This window comes from Colius striatus, chromosome 14 (assembly GCF_028858725.1).
Source record: "Colius striatus isolate bColStr4 chromosome 14, bColStr4.1.hap1, whole genome shotgun sequence".
Lineage (NCBI taxonomy): Eukaryota > Metazoa > Chordata > Aves > Coliiformes > Coliidae > Colius > Colius striatus.
Genome location: NC_084772.1, coordinates 10,995,601 through 11,013,512, shown reverse-complemented (window position 1 = coordinate 11,013,512; position 17,912 = coordinate 10,995,601).

The following is a 17,912-nucleotide window of genomic DNA, read 5'->3' as shown; positions in this document are numbered from 1 at the left end:
GGAATTTACAAAGTAAGGAGGTTTAATAGCGATCTGATATGTGTTCAGACTGATGTTTTGTTGACTTTCACAATAATCCTTTTTTTATTTTATTTTTTTTCTCCTATCCCCTGCAATTTATCATTGCTTTCCAGTGCTTTGTTTTGAGCTAGGAATGCTTATAGGGTCATTAAAACTTTAATTTATATACTGAAAGTGTTGGCTAAGATAGGCTACCACCATACATAAGTGTTATCTTCAGAACTGAAAGCACAGTAACAATTTCTCCCTCCTTCCTCTCAAAGAGATACCACTAATTAGTGATTCTTTGATCCCACCATCTCTGAACAGACACTGCTACAAGAAAGGTCATCAGGCCCCTGGCAGAAGTATTCAACCTCTTACATGTAAACCAAAGGTCACAAAGTGGACTGGGTTTTATAAAATATTGTGAACAGTGATTTCTTTGAATAATTTCTTTGAATGGTTGCTCTACCTACCTTAGGTAATCATCCTCTATCGTTTACTACTTTTTGTGTCAAGTTTGAAATTCTCTATCCATTCAGAAAGAGAAATAAAAATCAATCAATAAACCTTCTTTGGATTCAAGGAGCACATGGTGGTGGAACATGTTGGCCTCATTCCCAGTGGTCAAAGAGATACTTGAGGACACGCTTGTCTCACGATTCAAAGAATGCAACAGTCCTAGGAAAGCACGAGGTGTGGGTTTTGGTTTTATCTCATGCCTCTACCAACCCAGCAGCTCAATGAAGCTACAATATGTCTTCAAGACTGCATCCCAGGTATGTGAGGAAGTGACATTTGCCTCTGTCTCCCCTCTACAGCAGTTCCCCACAGCCCCAGTAGCTGTTGGCAGGGGGAGGTCACCCATCAGGAACCAGGCTCATCTCCCTGCCCCGTAAGCTGTCAATGCAGTGAATTTCACATGCACTTTCTTCATGAATATACACCTCTAATTAACAAAGTCTGCAAACTATTTGTTCCCCTTCCCAGCTCTTGCCTTCCTTGATAGTGGCTGTTGCAGTTAATCTAAAAAAATGCCTCCTAGGCTCTCTGCTCAGTGTTTCCCCCTCTTCATAAGCCAAACCATCTTGAATTGTAAAACAGATAACAAAAAATTTTTACAACTAGGTTCTTAAAATATTTTTTAAACTTCCCCTGCACCCCAAGCCTTTTGATGTGAGGAGAAAATCTCATGCGGTGCCTGCCCTTATCTCCCCAAGAGAAAACAAAGAGAGTTAAAGGAAAATGTCTTCTGCAGAGACTGTCTTTTCTGAGCTTCTCTCCCCACTGTGTGCCAAATAATGGCATCTGTTCCTGCTGTTCTTTAGTTCCCACATCCAGTGTGTTTTCAACTTCCTGTGAAAATTTGTGGTTCTTAAATCCAAAGGTGATGTTGAACACTTAAGTTAAGTTTGGAGGGATTTGGATTTGTTTCTCATCTTTTTTCTTCCTTTTTTTTTCCCCTCCAGCTCTCCTTTGAAAATTAACAAAAGGCTTCTGCTCGCTCTTTGCACTGTGCATGTTTTACACACTTCAGCGTGCATCTCTGCAATTTGGGTTAATACTCTGGGAAATATCCATTCATGTATTGATAAGCATTAAAGCATTGCTGTTTCCATGCCTTCTGGCAAGGTTCAATGTGCTGTTAGCAGCACAGTCTCCTCTCACACTGCCCTCACTGTATGATCAGCCTGCAGCATATAGGAATTCCCTTCATCAGGTCTACAAGAAAATTCAAGCTGCATGTAAACGAAGCCACACGTCTAAGCAGAGGCTGTTAAGAGTAAATACTCAAAATTCTACTGAATTATGTATGATGGTTTTATGCAAGAGAAGCTGAACTCAGATCACCAAATTCATTTTTTGTACTGCTTCAGGTTGGACTCAAATTGTGATCCCATGGCTGACAGGCCAGTGCTCTGTCCTGTGAGCTGGTCAGTCCATCTATTTGCTAGTTTTGTGCATTTTACAGCAGGCAGCCTGAGACAGTTTGACCATTGATATATAGTGGGCCTCCATCTATTCAGTATTTCCCCAAAATATCATTTGAAAAAATGTGTATTTGCCAGCTGAAAGGGTGCACTGAAAGATGGTGATGCATAATTTGAGAAAGATAGGCAGGGAATTAAAGTTAAATACATAGCTTTTTACATGGCAGGGGGGCAAAGCCAAGATCTTCATTGTTTACTTTCTAACATTAAGAAAAATGGTCTGTGCATATTGCTCAGCATTGATTTCTGTGCCAAGGAACTGAGCTGCACCAGAGAGCACTGGGCAGGGGCCCAGAGAGCAGGATTTAGGGTCCATGCAGCCTGCACCCACTATCCCTTCAGCCTAAGGCTCTGTTTTCTCTATCTGAAAATTCATCCTGCAAATGCCACTTTAGAGATAAAGGAGGAAAGAAAAAAAAAAAGTCTTGAGAGGTGTAGGTTTTAATAATGTAATTTTTTAGGTGTTTCATACATTACATTTCTATTCAAGAAAGGAAATAAACTCCACAGGTCTGGTGCCCTGCACTGGCTCCCAAGATTTTCCCTGCCCTTGGTTCACAGGAATAGGCAGAAGCCTTCACGTCCTTTAGTCTGCACACCCCATGGATCTGGCAGAATCTCTTGTTTGGTCCAAGAATCAGATGCTATTTCTGGTCTGAAGACATTTGTTCTCAATTGCCTACACAGTTCAATAGGATTTTAAGGTACATTTGTTAGGGATTATAAAGCACCTAAAGATGTATCAAGGGGAAAGGTCAATACAAGATCAGGGTGTATTGTGTTACGGTATGTTGCATTATGCAGTATGTCTCAATTCACTATCGGAAGCCAGATGTGGCAGACAAACCCAGCCTATTTTTTGAACATTTGTAGATATCTTTGAATTATGTCATCAATGTTTAAAGATTTTCACAAAGATTTCAGGGAGTAGATTTTCTCAAGTCTTCCAATTGCTATCAAAACCTCAAATTCTGGTGGATAATTGAATCGCTCTATCCCAATCCAAAAAATAATAAGCGTAAAAAGAACACTTACATCCTTCTTTCATAATATATACAGAGGATGGTATGAATTTGCTACCTGTAAGGTGTATTGAATTTTTAATCCTCTATATATTTATGGTAAAGAGTAACACATTACTTCTAGCACACAAAAGCTTATGGCATACGATTATCCTTAATTAATGGGTAAGTGCAAAGCTTTATTATTCAATGAAACTGATTTATTATCTTAATTCTCCTATGTTCTGCTTCATGTTTCCATTGAAACCATTGTTTGCACCATGGTAACCAGCAACCACCATATGTATGTGATCCTTTTTATGACCTATACGTAATTAGATTTTATTGTTTTCTTAAAGCTGAAGTGTAGCCTGTACAAACGGTCCAGCTACAGCTTCTGATACCTATAAAAGAGGGATGGGTCACTTGCTGCTTTGTTTCTGTAATAAGCAGGTCACGTTTTGGTGTATTATAACCCAGGGTCTATTTTTTTCCCCAGCAGTCCTGCATGCATGCCTCCTCTCCCTTCCCGAGCACGATGGCACACTTGCCTACCTGTCCCTGTCTCCTCTGCTCGGCACAGCTAGTTAACTGAAAGGAAGTGAAAAGAGCTGAAAGCTAGTGGGTGTCGGAGCTGCCTGGTAGAGAGATCCCCAGCTAATTGCTAGTCCTAACAGGCACAATTAGCCGCTACAAGCCCTTTGAGATGGCCCTGGGCTTCTCTCAGGTAACAGCCATCACTAGATAAAGGCTGAAATACACTGCATTTAGAGAGACACTTGCAGACAGGGATGTCACAGACTGCCAATTATGCTCTGCCTGTACACAGTCACTTCCAAGAACCAGACAAGACACATACACCTGAAGTTAAAGGAACAAGATGTGTACTATTTTGAACTACACAAGTGTGGGGCACGTGAAGATATAACCCTTCTCAAATTAGGTCTTGTCATCTTTTCAATTATCAGTTCTTGATCAAGTTTTGCAGTTTTTTTTTTTTTTTTATAAAAAACATATTCTCCAAGCAGAAAGTCCTGGAAAGCTCAGTGGGAGAGAGCTGCATATTTTGATTGTTGTATATAATGTTATTTTAAGCAAAGTTTCAGCATCACTATGCAGACAAAAATGGCTTAACAGGCCTTTTCTAACCAAACAGTGGTGCTCTACCCTGTTGAGACTCTAATCTAAGGATTACTTTTGAAACTAGTAAGTGCCCCATACTTCTCATCTGTTAAGAAATTACCCTCTCTGAGCATCTCTATCAGTACCTCCTTTCTCTCAAGCAATGAGCTTCTGCACAAAATAAAGCAGCCCAGAAAGACAGCCTTAAAAAAAAACACATCAGGTTTTGAGAACAATTAGAAAGAAACGGGCAGTCAGGTAGCTACCACAACACAAGGCACCACCACCAGTATCTCATAGAAAACCATCATATCTCATTGCATAAATATTCAAATCTTTCAAAGATGGAAACTATAAGAATTTTAAAATCTAGACCCAAGTTGAGGTCATTGGTATTAGCATACCGTTTCAAAGACACATTAAAAGCACAAATTCTGTCCCAAATACTCATATATTAGTAATCTAAGTTAGTCACCCACCTCCATACTTGCATACCCATTTAAAAAGGTATTCAGAAATACTGTGCACAGAGAATTTCCTCTGAAGAAAACTTATTTGGTTGCCTTAAGAATTAATACAATTCCACTGCTTACCTTCAGAAGGTCCTGTATCTCCTGCCAATCTCAGTTAAAAATCTCCATCTAGGCTACATTAAGAGCACATTCTCATGGTATTCATCATAATCTGTCAAACTACCTGTAACAAATAAAATGTAAATTAAATATTAAGATATTTCTATGTATTCCCTTTAAAAAAAATATCTTAACTGGTTTTTTTTTTAGATAACATTGTGAAGGCCATCTTCCAAATCACCTAACATCTAGTGAAGGTCAATATTCAGAAGTCAGCTTCCCCTATTCCAACTGATACCACATGGGAATGGCTCTGTTTAGGAAGCTAAACCAAAATTCAAGATATTAAATATAAATATCTGTATTTTTAAGATACAGTTTAAATTTTCCCAGGAGCTTTGTGATCTTAATGTGGAAAGTATGTGAAGACCATAATTGCCAATTATGGAATAGTTAAATTCTGTTAAAGGATGAAAATTACTTACATAGTTGGCTTCACCCCCTCAAAATTAACAGTGAAGCTCCAAATGAAGACTCATAGGCTTTGTTGAGACCTATATCTGTCTGCTTACCTAGTCGAAAGGAAAGAAAGACCACTGAATGAATCAATATATGTTACCTGTACTTAGCTTTTCTCATAATGATCCACTGATTGTTCCTATGATAGATTTGTGTCCTAGATTCCAGGTAAAAGGACCCAGGGAACCTGTGCTCACATTATCTCTTCCAGTGTTCATTTTAGATTCCAGATGCTTTTTATTACTTTTTTTGTTTGTTTGTTACAAACAGGTTTGTTTTCCTTATTAAAGGGTGGACACCTTTGAAATATACGCAAAATCAGCGTGCTAATATTTGATTGCAAACCAAGTAACAATCAAAAAACTAAAAGGAAAGAATGAGTGTTCTATTATTAAACTAGCAAAATAAATAGATATACATTTTTTTTCTCTTTTTACAGGTACATTTGCAACCAAATTAGTAACAACATCTCCTCCAGTATAAATAAAAAAGGCTTGCACTTACCTATTAATTAAGAGTAATGGAATGCCATAAGCTTTTGTGTGCTAGTGGTACCGTAATTTGTTACTCTTCCCTACAATAAATACATAGCTGATTAAAAATGCAGTGCAGCTTACATAGATTAAATTCATACTGCATTGTGTATTGATTCACTTTGCTCATCCTTATAGTCCGCTGAATTTACGGGGAGTAAACTTTGGCCTTCTCAAGAAGAAAAGCCTCTGGCAAAGCAGAGAGGTTCAACAGGTGGATCTACAACACAAGCATCACAGGGTTCAGGATCACAAAACTCATAGACTGATCCTCTCACTAATCCCAACTCAATTTACCCAGGTACTCCTGCAACTTTTCTGCGCTCAGAAGGGGCAATGAACCAAAACCCAGTGACACAACTGGTCTTTTGTGGGACAGAGGTTCCCATTTCACTCTCAAGCCATCAGCTTTGGGGGTTTTAAGGACAAACAGGGCTCTCAGAAAGCAGATTCTCCTTACCAGCTCAGAGGTTCGGTCCATTGCTCTGGTCTCTAATTTCCAGCTGTGAGTTACCCAAAAGGATTATTGCCTCCAGATTCTCCTCTTTCCCTCCTCTCAATCCTCAGAAGTCAGCAAAAAAACCAACCAAACAAACAAATATAAACAAATACATCTGGTGAACTGCACAATAGAGGAGAAGCTAATGTACTAGGAACAACATCCCAGTGAAAAGAAAGTAAATTTCCCAAGCAAATTAACAGACATGGAATTTGTGATCTACTCTAAGAAAAAACCAAAAAAGAACAAAAAAAGAAAGGACAAAAATTAATAATAATTTAAAAAATCATGGAGCTTTTCCAGTGTGAGAAATGGGATCGTTGTGCACACCACTGCATGTGCTGCTCAAACATACAAAACACGCCTTTCTAGACTATTGCAGACTTTGGGAGCTTTTACAAATGGAAGAATTAGGCACCATTCACTACAGGGATTGTTACATCAGAATACATAGCCCAATTGTCTTTTTCATGGTGACCACTTCTGAGCTCAGAAATTACTATTTACATTGGTAATTTAAAACAGGTGCATTTTAAATACACCCTAATCTAAATGCAGCAGCAAAATAAATGATTATACCACTTGATCAAATTAGGCTTGTCCAATATATTCCATTTAAGGGTCTTCAGAAATTGAACTTTTATTTTTAAAAGTCTGAGTTCTCACTCATGTGGCAGAGAAATCTCCATACATCACCTTGCTATAAATGGTTGTTGTGCCTTTTTATGTGCAAAACAAACTTCTTATAACACCTGGGAGAAACTGAATTTTTCACCCTTGCTGTAGCCTCTTTCATCTAATTAGGGTCAATTATGACTCTGTACATGTTGATGTCATCTACTTAATTGCTAATAATCTTAGCAGATAAGGAAGAGAAGTGAAAAGTTGCTTCTCCCAAGAGGAATTAGAATTTACTCCCTGAGGAAATGTAGAAGGGAAAAAAATGAGGGGAAAAAAAAAAAAAAGCATCAGAAAAAAAGACAAGATGGTTAAAGAAAAAAAAAAACAAATGACAAGCTATTTGCAATATTATTCCACAGAGTTATAAGAAATGTAATGATCATGCACTCCAAGAATTAATAATGTTAATGACCAGAAATTTAGCCACTGCCTAAAACATATGCTTCAGGTTTTGATCTATTTGAAAACTTCTCACTATCATCTGTGGGAGTTGACTGTAATGCCCTGGACCATGGTCAGCCACTGTTATCAGAATCTGGCTCTCCATACATGATAAATTTGTCTCCCCTGACAATCACAGAGCCCACTACTGGGGACTCCAGAGGACTGTGATATTGAGCCAAGTATCTTTCAGCCTAACACTGTATTACAGTGTTGAATACAGAAAATGCACCATATACAACTGCATTAAACATAGAAATGTTAGATAGGAAAGAAATAAAACTGAACACTGAAGTTTAGATGAAGCTAAGATTTTTAGATTAAACTTCTTCCTTTGGAAAACTGGTCATGTATCTTTAAGAGTCAAAATGCCAGTTTTACGTACTAACCTATAACTAAGTGCCTACAACACACACAGTGTCTGATAACAGCGTGATAGAGCATTTGCCCATTACAAACTCTGAAAGAAGAGTGATACCCACATAGTCTCTGACAATATTTCCTGCACTTGAACTTGAAGGGTTTAAGTATTGGCTCTTCTGGATACAGTGTGGTTTGTGACATCTGATAGGATCTTAAACCAGAATGGTATGGCTGTAGGCTATAAAATATCAGAAAATAGAGAGCCAAGAAGATAAATTTTGTGAGTCCACCTGACCAATCCAGCTAAGCAGAGTGCTGGTTCCCTGAATCCCATGAAGCAGGCATGTGAAATATCTGTTTCTTGATGGGCCTGGCAGATGTGATGCCAGAAATAATTCTACTCTGATTTATTTTTGTAGCTTTATCTAGTTCCCTATATTAAACCTACAATCCTAAAATAATTTTAGGGCCATTTATTTTTATGTCTACAAACAGTAGAGTTACCCAAATGTTAAAAGCCTATGCTCATAGACCCATAAAAGCACTGTTGATTAGATTGCAGTATTTCAGTTTTTAGTTATCAACACTGACACTTTTGGAAAAAATTGAGTACAATATACTTCTGTACACATTTGCAGTGTTTTTAACCATTTAGTCAGTACCACGTACATCAAATAGACACCATAATAAAACAGAAATACATTAAACATACATCTGGAAGCACTTTGTAACTGACTTCTGCTTATGAAAACGACTGTACATAATTTCATCATTCACTTTAATTCAGTCACATGCTGCAGTCAATGGAGTCAGATAACACACTGCAATAAGATTCAAGCACAGATTTCTCAGTGTGCTAAATTCCACACTTTATCTGTCAGCCCACACTTGCCATTGTTTCTGAGTCCATAATGTGGCACTGGAGTCTGCAGAAGTGGTACTGGACACAGCAGAGATGGGGTGGGATATTGCAACATTCACCTTTCAGAATGTCTTTGCTCTATATAGTTTATATTACATTTTGTGGCTAGTCACTAACAGCAGCTCCAGCAGCACTGAGTAAATTACCCATCAGCAGCTTGACCAAAAGATATAAGGGGAAATCTCACTTTCTATTCTCACTTTCTGAGTAAATAGAAGAATATTTCCATGAAGTACCTGTTCTTTTCATCATTCGTTGCATAGCCTGAACCACTACCTTATATGCACTCCAGGATGAAAAGCTGCCACGTATGTAGAGTTATTTTCATACTATATATTTTTCAGTTTCAGCCATAAAGGGTACATTTGCAGCAATAACATAGGGAATAGCAGTAGATGTGGCAAAACTACCCTACCGATAACATACCCAACAGAAGCTTGCTCTCAAAGGATATGTGTTTTAAGAACAATGACACCTTACCTTATCTACTGGTATTGCTTTACTAATACCAACTAAATCCCACAAATGGGCTATAACACTGGTGCGTTGGCGTGCCATAATGCATGGCTAATCTTTTTACTTTCTAAGGGTCGTGTTGATCCTTTGTCAAAATATGACTGTAATGATTAGCACAACAGACATGTTACAGCTAAAAAAACTCAGAATATTTAATCTACATCCATCTACATTGTTAAATCAACAACAAAACCCCAGTACAATGTCATGATTCTCCATGACAGTGACACTTCCATGAACATCATTAGTTACCCTATCTTATAGTATGTGACTGTGCCTCAGTAACACATTTCCAATCTTTTCTTTAACTTGTTCAATTATAAAACCAACCTAACATAGACTGATTCACAAGGACAAAACCACAAACACTTCCTTGCTTAAAATATGAAGACATCCTTTGACAGAAACTAGAGATTTAGTTAAGATTCTGTGCAATAAAGAGGTTTCCAAATTGTCTACTACTCAATGATCTGAAAATACTTCATAAATATTACATTATCTTAGTTTCAGACAGCTTAATAGAGGTATCTCTTTTATAAGCTGAGGAAACCAAGGCACGGAAAAACTATACAAATATTGAAAGAATTTACAAATTTTCTGCTCCAAAACTAGAAAGAAACACAGATTTTTTTTTTTTTTTTTTTAGTCCAAGTCTATGTTTTAAATTTCATCTATGTCGACTTGTTGCTTCCATTTTTTTGCTGGAGAAAACAGAATGTTTAGAGACTGTATATAAAAATTCACCACATTAAATATAATCTGGCAAGCTCTTGAACAGAAGAGCATTGTCCCTTACAGATTGACTAGCTGGCCAGTCCAGCTGGCCTGGATGAAATTCCTTTCTTGATCATTTTGTTTATAGGATATTTTTTGATTTGGCACTTCTGCCACCTGCTCTTGTTTTCCATTATTCCATGGCTGTGTATGTGCCTGTCCACTTCAGTCTACGCTTATCCTCAGAGCACAAAAATACTCTCTTCTCATAAAACAAACTTTGAAACATTCTTGCATTAGTCATATTTGGTACTTTGCATTTTGGTGCTTTATGACAAAGATAAACAGACGTTAAATCTGTAATACGATAGGTCTCATATAAGTCTAACCAGGGCAAAAATCATGCACTTCTGCCTCATCAAATGGAACTTTTTGCTTTGTAAATGAAGATGCATCAAGATACTGTAAATAGCAAATTTTCATTCATTTGTGGTGGTGACTGGATGTAGACAGGTTAATAAACTCAGCAAGCGATAGAGTAAACCCAGAGATGTCAAATAATGCAGAGAACAAGACCATCCTTTACTCCACCCTCCTGCAGAGCCTTTACAAGTTGCTGCCCCAGCACTGAACAGATGAAGCCCCATTACCTACAGTGGTGGCAGGAGAGAAATGGGACAACCTCATTTTCCTCTTCCCTGGGGCTCTGAGCCATGTGTTGCCACAGGAAGATAACTGCAGTAAGACTCCATGCAAATCAGCTGAGGGAGCTGTCTACTGCTCCACAGCTGCAGCAGACGTGCAGCAACAGCAGTGAGACACTGGTTGAGTAAAACCACAGATTAAGAATGATTATCCTTTACTTGGGTTTACAGTGATCAGCAATGTTGTAGCCAAGAGGCGACATACTTTCAACCATGCCACGGTTCCCAAGGTGGAACCAATCATGCTGCTGTTCTAGATGCCAATACAGAAAACTCACATCTTCATTTTCAATGTGGCTTTGAGGTTTACTAAGTGATGTTGGTCAAAGCTCTGTTATTTTTCTCTGATAGAAGAAAAAATTTTTCTTTCCTCTTCTTTAAATGAAGCTGTATTTTACTACAAAGAGGGGGGAACTGAAAATAATTTTCTGCATCAGTATTATCAATTATCCAAAGCCCATTTGCACCATTATGACTTTAATGTCGTCCCAATAGAAATATAATTATCATTATTTTTATTGGGTTTTATTTTTATATTGCTATTAAATGCATATCACCAGATTTTCTGTTTTCTTAAACTACGTGGGCCAAATATCCAACCCAGTATGAAATCCCGAGTTTGAAACCATGCCCCTGGGCTTCAGCACGTACGTAATGTGCACAATGGTGATGCTGAAATTGCTTAGGCATAAGATCACTTATATTAAGTCATGCAAAAAAACACATTCTGCCTTGAATTTTACCATAGCCACCAAAACATACTTGGTAGTAATCATATTTCAAAACAATCCTCTTTCTCGACCAAAAAGCACTACTATTAGGGAGCAGGCAATGATGCCCTTCAGTAAAATTCATTAAAATGTTCTAAGAACAGAAATTTCTTAAAAGAACAGGGATTGTTTGAGAATATGGCTTACTTACTATTTACCTGTAGATGTTTTAAAAAGGAGAAAAAAAACAGTCTCAATTCCCTCTTCTCCAAAGGTAGAAAGGGTGGGGGTGAAATAGATTTATTTCAACAAGGAACAAATTGCTGTTGTGTTTCTGTTGTAAGAGGTACCAATTTTAGGCTTTTCATGTGGATTTGCAAATTTAGTTAGTAGGGACACTCTCCCTTTCACATTCCAGTTTTTATCTGTTATCATTTGTGTTAAGATGCCATTCTTTTTAAATATTAAATCAAAAGTTTAAACATTATCCAAATAATCACACTTTTTCTTTTGAAGGTATTCACATGCCTCAAACCATAAAACCAAAGCAGGCACTGAACGAGTATAAAAAGAAGTTTTCCAATGCTCTTGCCTTGCTCTAAGCACACTCAGTAAACAAATCAGAAATAATATGTTTGAATGCAAAAAAATTCTCTTGCTCCAACACTCTTATTCATAACATTTCTGAAAGCACAATGTATCAGGTAAATCTTGCTCTTGCTACTCCCTCATCATTCTCTCTGCCACCTGAAGCCTTGGATCCCAGTCCCAGCCTCCCTGGTTACTGCCCCTTCTCCAGCCCAACACGCTGATGTGGGGATCACAGTGCTGCCTGGTGCCCATGCAAGCTCTCTGGAGGAGTTGCTTTGGTCAACATGAATAATGGAGTGCCTGGACTGAGTCAGGTCTGAGCAGGCTGGATAAGCCCTCTCCTTGGACTTACACGATGGTCTTCAAGCAGACTCCCAATTTAATTTTAAACTTCACTTCATCATAATGATAGGCTAAAAACAAGCCTCCTATGAACATAATAACCACAGTGAAAAAGATAAACTACTTTAAGCAGCACCATGGCAAACGCTGACTGGAAATAGGACGTAAACCAGTAAGGCCACATATTTAGCTGCCCCTGAAACTGCCCTCGGCTGTGCACCTGTGGCTGGCAAAGAAATTCATACACAAACAGATATGAAAGGGTGAGTATAAAGGTTCCTCTGCTTATTACCTTATTCCTCATTTTCAGTTTTACTTTTCATCAAGTTCTTTTCCAATATACAGATTTATAAGGCTTCACTGTTTCATACAGTAGTAGCTGATGTATCAAACCTTTTTTTTTTTCCACTTTTTTCCTTACAATTCCAGCTCAGAGACTTCTATTTGCCTTAATGAATTTTGTTTGCATAGTTGACTGGCATCAGGTTAAGCAGGTATTGAAATGTGATATAACAACCTAATCAACCGTTAACAGGTATAGAAGCAGCCCTGACAAGGAACAGTTTGAAACCCGTTCATGACAAGATTCTTTCTGATAAAGGAAAAAAGAGAAGTGTATGACCAATTTATGCATAAATTGGTCACATTTTCACACCTAGCCCCAATTATCTAAAAAGGGTTTAACATTATATTTATATTGATAAGCTTAACAATGTTGAACCACAACTCTGGGATGATCTGTTACAATTCACATCCAAAGCGACCAGAAGGAATAATTGGAAACCCTCCAGCATTTCAAGAAATAGAAACAGCCTTGAAAAAGATGAAAACTGCCGTACAAGGTCTGGCTTTTGCTGAAATTACAACATAAATTCCGAATGAAGGATGGCCAAGAATAATTCAACAATTACAAATTCCCCTCTAAAGACAGAGCGGATGCTACAAGATTAGAGAAATTGAGTCATCCCAAACGTCTCCAAATGGGAAAAAAAAAAAGATATTAATGACTACAGGCTGAGACATTTGATAGACTGTATCACTGATTGATTGCACAGTGGTTTTAGCTGAATAACCAGTTTTTATGCTATGAATAACAATAGTGGGCTACATAAATAGAGAGAACACTTGCCAAACAATTATGGAAATCCTCATACTCATCACCAATGTGTAAGTTAACCTCAAGGTATATTAGACTTTCTTTAATGGGCTTCAATAATTTTGAATCTTCTCCATTGCAAGAGCATCCATAAATGCCTAACTGATTTCCCGTACAAGCCAGGCCAGCAAGGCCGTTCTGGCATATGCAAGTATCTCAGACAATCAAAACCTAAATAATCTACCCTTAAACCCTTCCCTTTAGCTGATAAGATTGTGATTTCTCCTATGGACTGTTTCTATTTTCCAGAATCAACTTGTATAATAAGCAGAAGGAAGCTCTCCCCTGACTACTGCCTATGAGCAGCAGAGTGGCTAAAGTCATCTAATATACATGTTTTTAAAAATGTGTAATAAAGGAAGACAGATAATAACACCATCTATAAATTAAGGCTGTATCTTACAGAAGACATGGAGATCATACTGTTTACCCTTCCTCTAGTATTTATCACAGAAGTACAAATGTTGACAAATGCTGGTGCTGGTTACAGCAACCGTACAGAAGCCCTAGGTTTATGGCAACAATATTTATAAGTCTCACCATCAACCTTTTCTTTCCCATCCCCATTTTCCCCAGTGATCTCCCCTGCATCTCCATCCCATTTTCAGCTCTTCCCTATTCCCTCCCTTCTGCAGGGGTGATTTTGATACAGGCTCATCCTTGTCCAGCTGACATCCTTGTCCAGCAGCACTTAATTTTGCATATGTGACTAAGAATCCCTGAACACTCACAGGTCAGGTCTATACTGAATCATGCTTGTAAATGAGGGGTTTTGCTCCATCACTGGTCTAGAACAATAAAATAAACTGCAGTTGAGTAAAGACAATATTTCTTCCCGAAATCTGTTGGTAAACAGGAAGATTAGAAAAGAAATCCTTTGAGGATGAAGACGCTGTATTTGTTTCAAACCATATTTTCATTTAGATTAAAAGTAAATGAAAAAATAAACGAAACAACAGAAAAAAGAAGGAAAATTCAGAACAAAGTCAAATGAAATAAAGCAACATCTTCTGTTTTGAAAACATCAGGATGAAACACTGAACAAAGACAGTGAAATGACATTTTTAAGAAAACACAGGGGTCGAAAACTCAAGAATTTTCTAGATGTTCTTGTTATCTTTCTTCATCTACGTGAACAACTTAATTCAGCCAAGAATTTAACAATATTTTGGCATTGCTGACCCCCTATTTTTCACACACACAAATATAAAAAAGGATTAAAATGAAAATTTTTCTCTGCTCCTGTAAACCGACACATAGGCATTTACACAGCTGATCTGGAGAGGTGCTAAACACTCATCAATCCTTGATGACAAATATGAAATTAGAGCTCATTTTTGAAGACAGGCTGATGGTAATGCTGAGTCCCATCCCGAGGCCAGTCTCGGAGGCGCCTGCTGTGCTATCGCGCATCCTTTTACCCTCAAATCACAAATCAAAAATTCCTAATCAAACTCAGTTTCTTTGTTGCTCATAGCAGTGAGGCCATAGCACTCTCCAGCATGCACTGATTGACCTGAGCAACATCTGTCACATCTGTCTGCTCTCCCCCACCTTCCCAGAGAATGAAGTATGGAGCATTTTCTACCATGGTCCTTCCTAGTCTTGGAAGTTCCCCAGATCCCCAGTGGGCTAATGGGGCTTTGCACAGCATCCAAGATTTAGATATATTTCAAATCACAGCCAATGCTCCAGACTCACTTTAGCTGCTTTTTCTTTTTTTGGAGAGCAGGTCCCTATTTTGCTCATCTGCAAGTTGGGTTTATTACTGCCAAAATCTGCCTGTTTAGTACACAACTAGCCAACTTTCCCCTGAAAGCTGGGTCACCTCTTACATGTGTATCTATCTATACATATATATACACATATACATACAGATAGCTGGGTATCTAAGTGCTCAGATTTGCATAAACAGTGACAGTATAATTTAAAACTATGGCTCCAGCACCTTGTTTCTAAGGGATTTCAGGACTGTGACTAAAGAGTGGTCGAGGAAGACAGTCAATAATTCACAGTACCCTTCCAGAGTACTCCTCGGAGGATCTCTAAAGTACATCACTGACATTTAATAACAGATCCTTAGAAGACTCTCCTTGAAAAGCACAACGATAGTATTATTGTCTCATTTTATAGAGAGGAAACCTGAGGTAGGAATTTAAAGATATGTACTATCTCACCAAGACATTAAATTAACAAGTCAAGACAGATTCCAAGCATTTTTCAATCCCAAGGTAAAATTGTACAGGAGTGTATTTCAGTGGAAGTACATGGAGTACTGGAGTGCATCTGCAGTGGGTGAAGTCACAGACCCAACTTTGACCAATATTATCACCACAGAAAACATCATTACCACAGAGTAGAGATAAGTGTCTCCATCAAATTGATGGGAAATTTCAGTTTTGTAGACTTCTCACATGATGAGTAGCATCTCATTCAGCAAAAATAAAACAATAGACCATTATGCATGACACCCTAGTCAGACTCAGAAAAACTTTACAAGGTAACTAGTCTTGATACCACAACTTTTCAAGGTTGCAGCCCCTATCCATCCTTCGTGATGGGAGTAAATCCCAGGAGCAATGCACCTTCTCCTAGAAGATGCATTATATTTATACTTTTCCTTTTTCATATATTTTTTTCCACAGACCTACAGAAGGAACTACGTCACTTGGGTCAGAGCTGTGTCTACTTTGAACTATAAACAATCCTTGCAAACAGGAAATGGAAAGAAAGAAAAGAAGGAAAGTAGGAAGAAACCTGTGCAGTGCAGTAAGAAGGATGGCCAGCAGCACACGTACATTCTTCTCTCAGAAAAATCAGCCCATACACTTCAGCGTCTAAAATCTTCCACATCTCTTAGTCATTGACATCCTATAAAGCTGACAAGTAGCCACTGTGGTCAAAGCTGTGGCAGCTCAAAGCACCTGAGGTCAGCCTGGCAGGAGAGCCGTGTGGATGGATCACGACAACTCCTTCCTGGAAATGCAATGCAGTTGTTCCTCCATGTATCACAACACAATTAAAACCACAATAGTTAAATACTTCTACCCAGCTTTGAAAGACAAAAACATAACACTTCCTGAACAAGGAATTAATCCAATGTAGAAGTGTGGCACTGAAAAATCAAACTTTGCAGGACCTGGCAAAATCCAAGGCACCTTTGCTTTATTAATTTATTTTTTTCATTATTAATTAAAGTATATAATGATTTCAAATTGCAGACAAACCTGGTCCTGGTAGTTTCTGTAAAGAAATCAATTTCTTATACTTGCAAAACACTTGTTGGATCTTTGAATAATCCAAAAATATGAAGTAGGGTAAGACATCCCCGCAGTTCATCTTCACAAAACATGATGTCACTTATATACAGACCCTTAATCCTATTCCTCCCCCTATTTTGCTTTCAAATATGTGTTTTGTATGGAGTTATCCATCAGACAGCACATTGTCAATGAGATGTGTCATTGCCGTGTGTGTATTCTGATAAAATGAACCTTATGCATATGTAAATCTGCCTTCTCAGGAAAGTGTGCGGAAACACATTTGACTTGAAATCTCTCACTGCAAAAAGATTTAAGAAGGGTAGGGATTAAAATGTCCTGATTGCAAGACTGAAGCAGCAGCCCTTGAGATCTGAAGTACACAGTCCATGGAGAAACTCCACAAAAGCCACGGTGCCCACCTGGCCCCATCCCACCTGGGACAGCATCGCTCTGCAGGCACCCACAGCACCAGGAGCTGTGGGGGTGGCCCCAGCTGCAGAGGTCCCCCCTGCTCTTCCAGTGCTCCCCATTGGCCATCCAGGGGCTGTAGGGAAGAAGGCCCTCACCCCACTGCATGCAGACATGAGAAGCACCCGGGGGCAGCAGCAGTGTAACCTTGTAAGAGCTCTGGGCAGCCGCACTAATAAAATCATGCAGATGACTAGCACTCTCTCCTTTCAAAATATTGTGCTGCTAGGGACTGTTGGAAAAGGGACCACAGAGACCTCTGTGAGAAATAACAAATAAATCCTGATCATGGTAACATGAATTTAGCTCTCTAATTGATTTTTTTAAATTATTTTATTTTTTTGTAAAGGCAAACCCATCAGCTCTTCTGAATGGACTCTTACATATAACCATTTACAATAATCTGTACAAAAAAACAATTTAAGGAAAGGATTTAAAGACATCATCTGGTAAATTGCTTTGTCGACACAGAGAGATATTAAGTGCAGTTTATCCTGGCCATAATTAGGCATCACTTTCCTCACTTTGTGATCACAATGGGAGGGGTTTACTATAATTTTTAAGAGTTTACAAAAACACCATAATATTAATTGACATCTTCTGAAAAAAGAGTAAAAATGAGCATTGAAGGACATTAATGAAAAGTTCATCTGAAATAAAGAAAATACATTTCTCTAATAAGTAATTAACTCTTAGTCAAAATAAAATGTATAACCAACTGAAAATCAAGAAAGTAAAGATTTTTCTGATGCACTAGTGCATATGTTTATGTACTTTGCCATCCTTATGGGCAGAACGTGC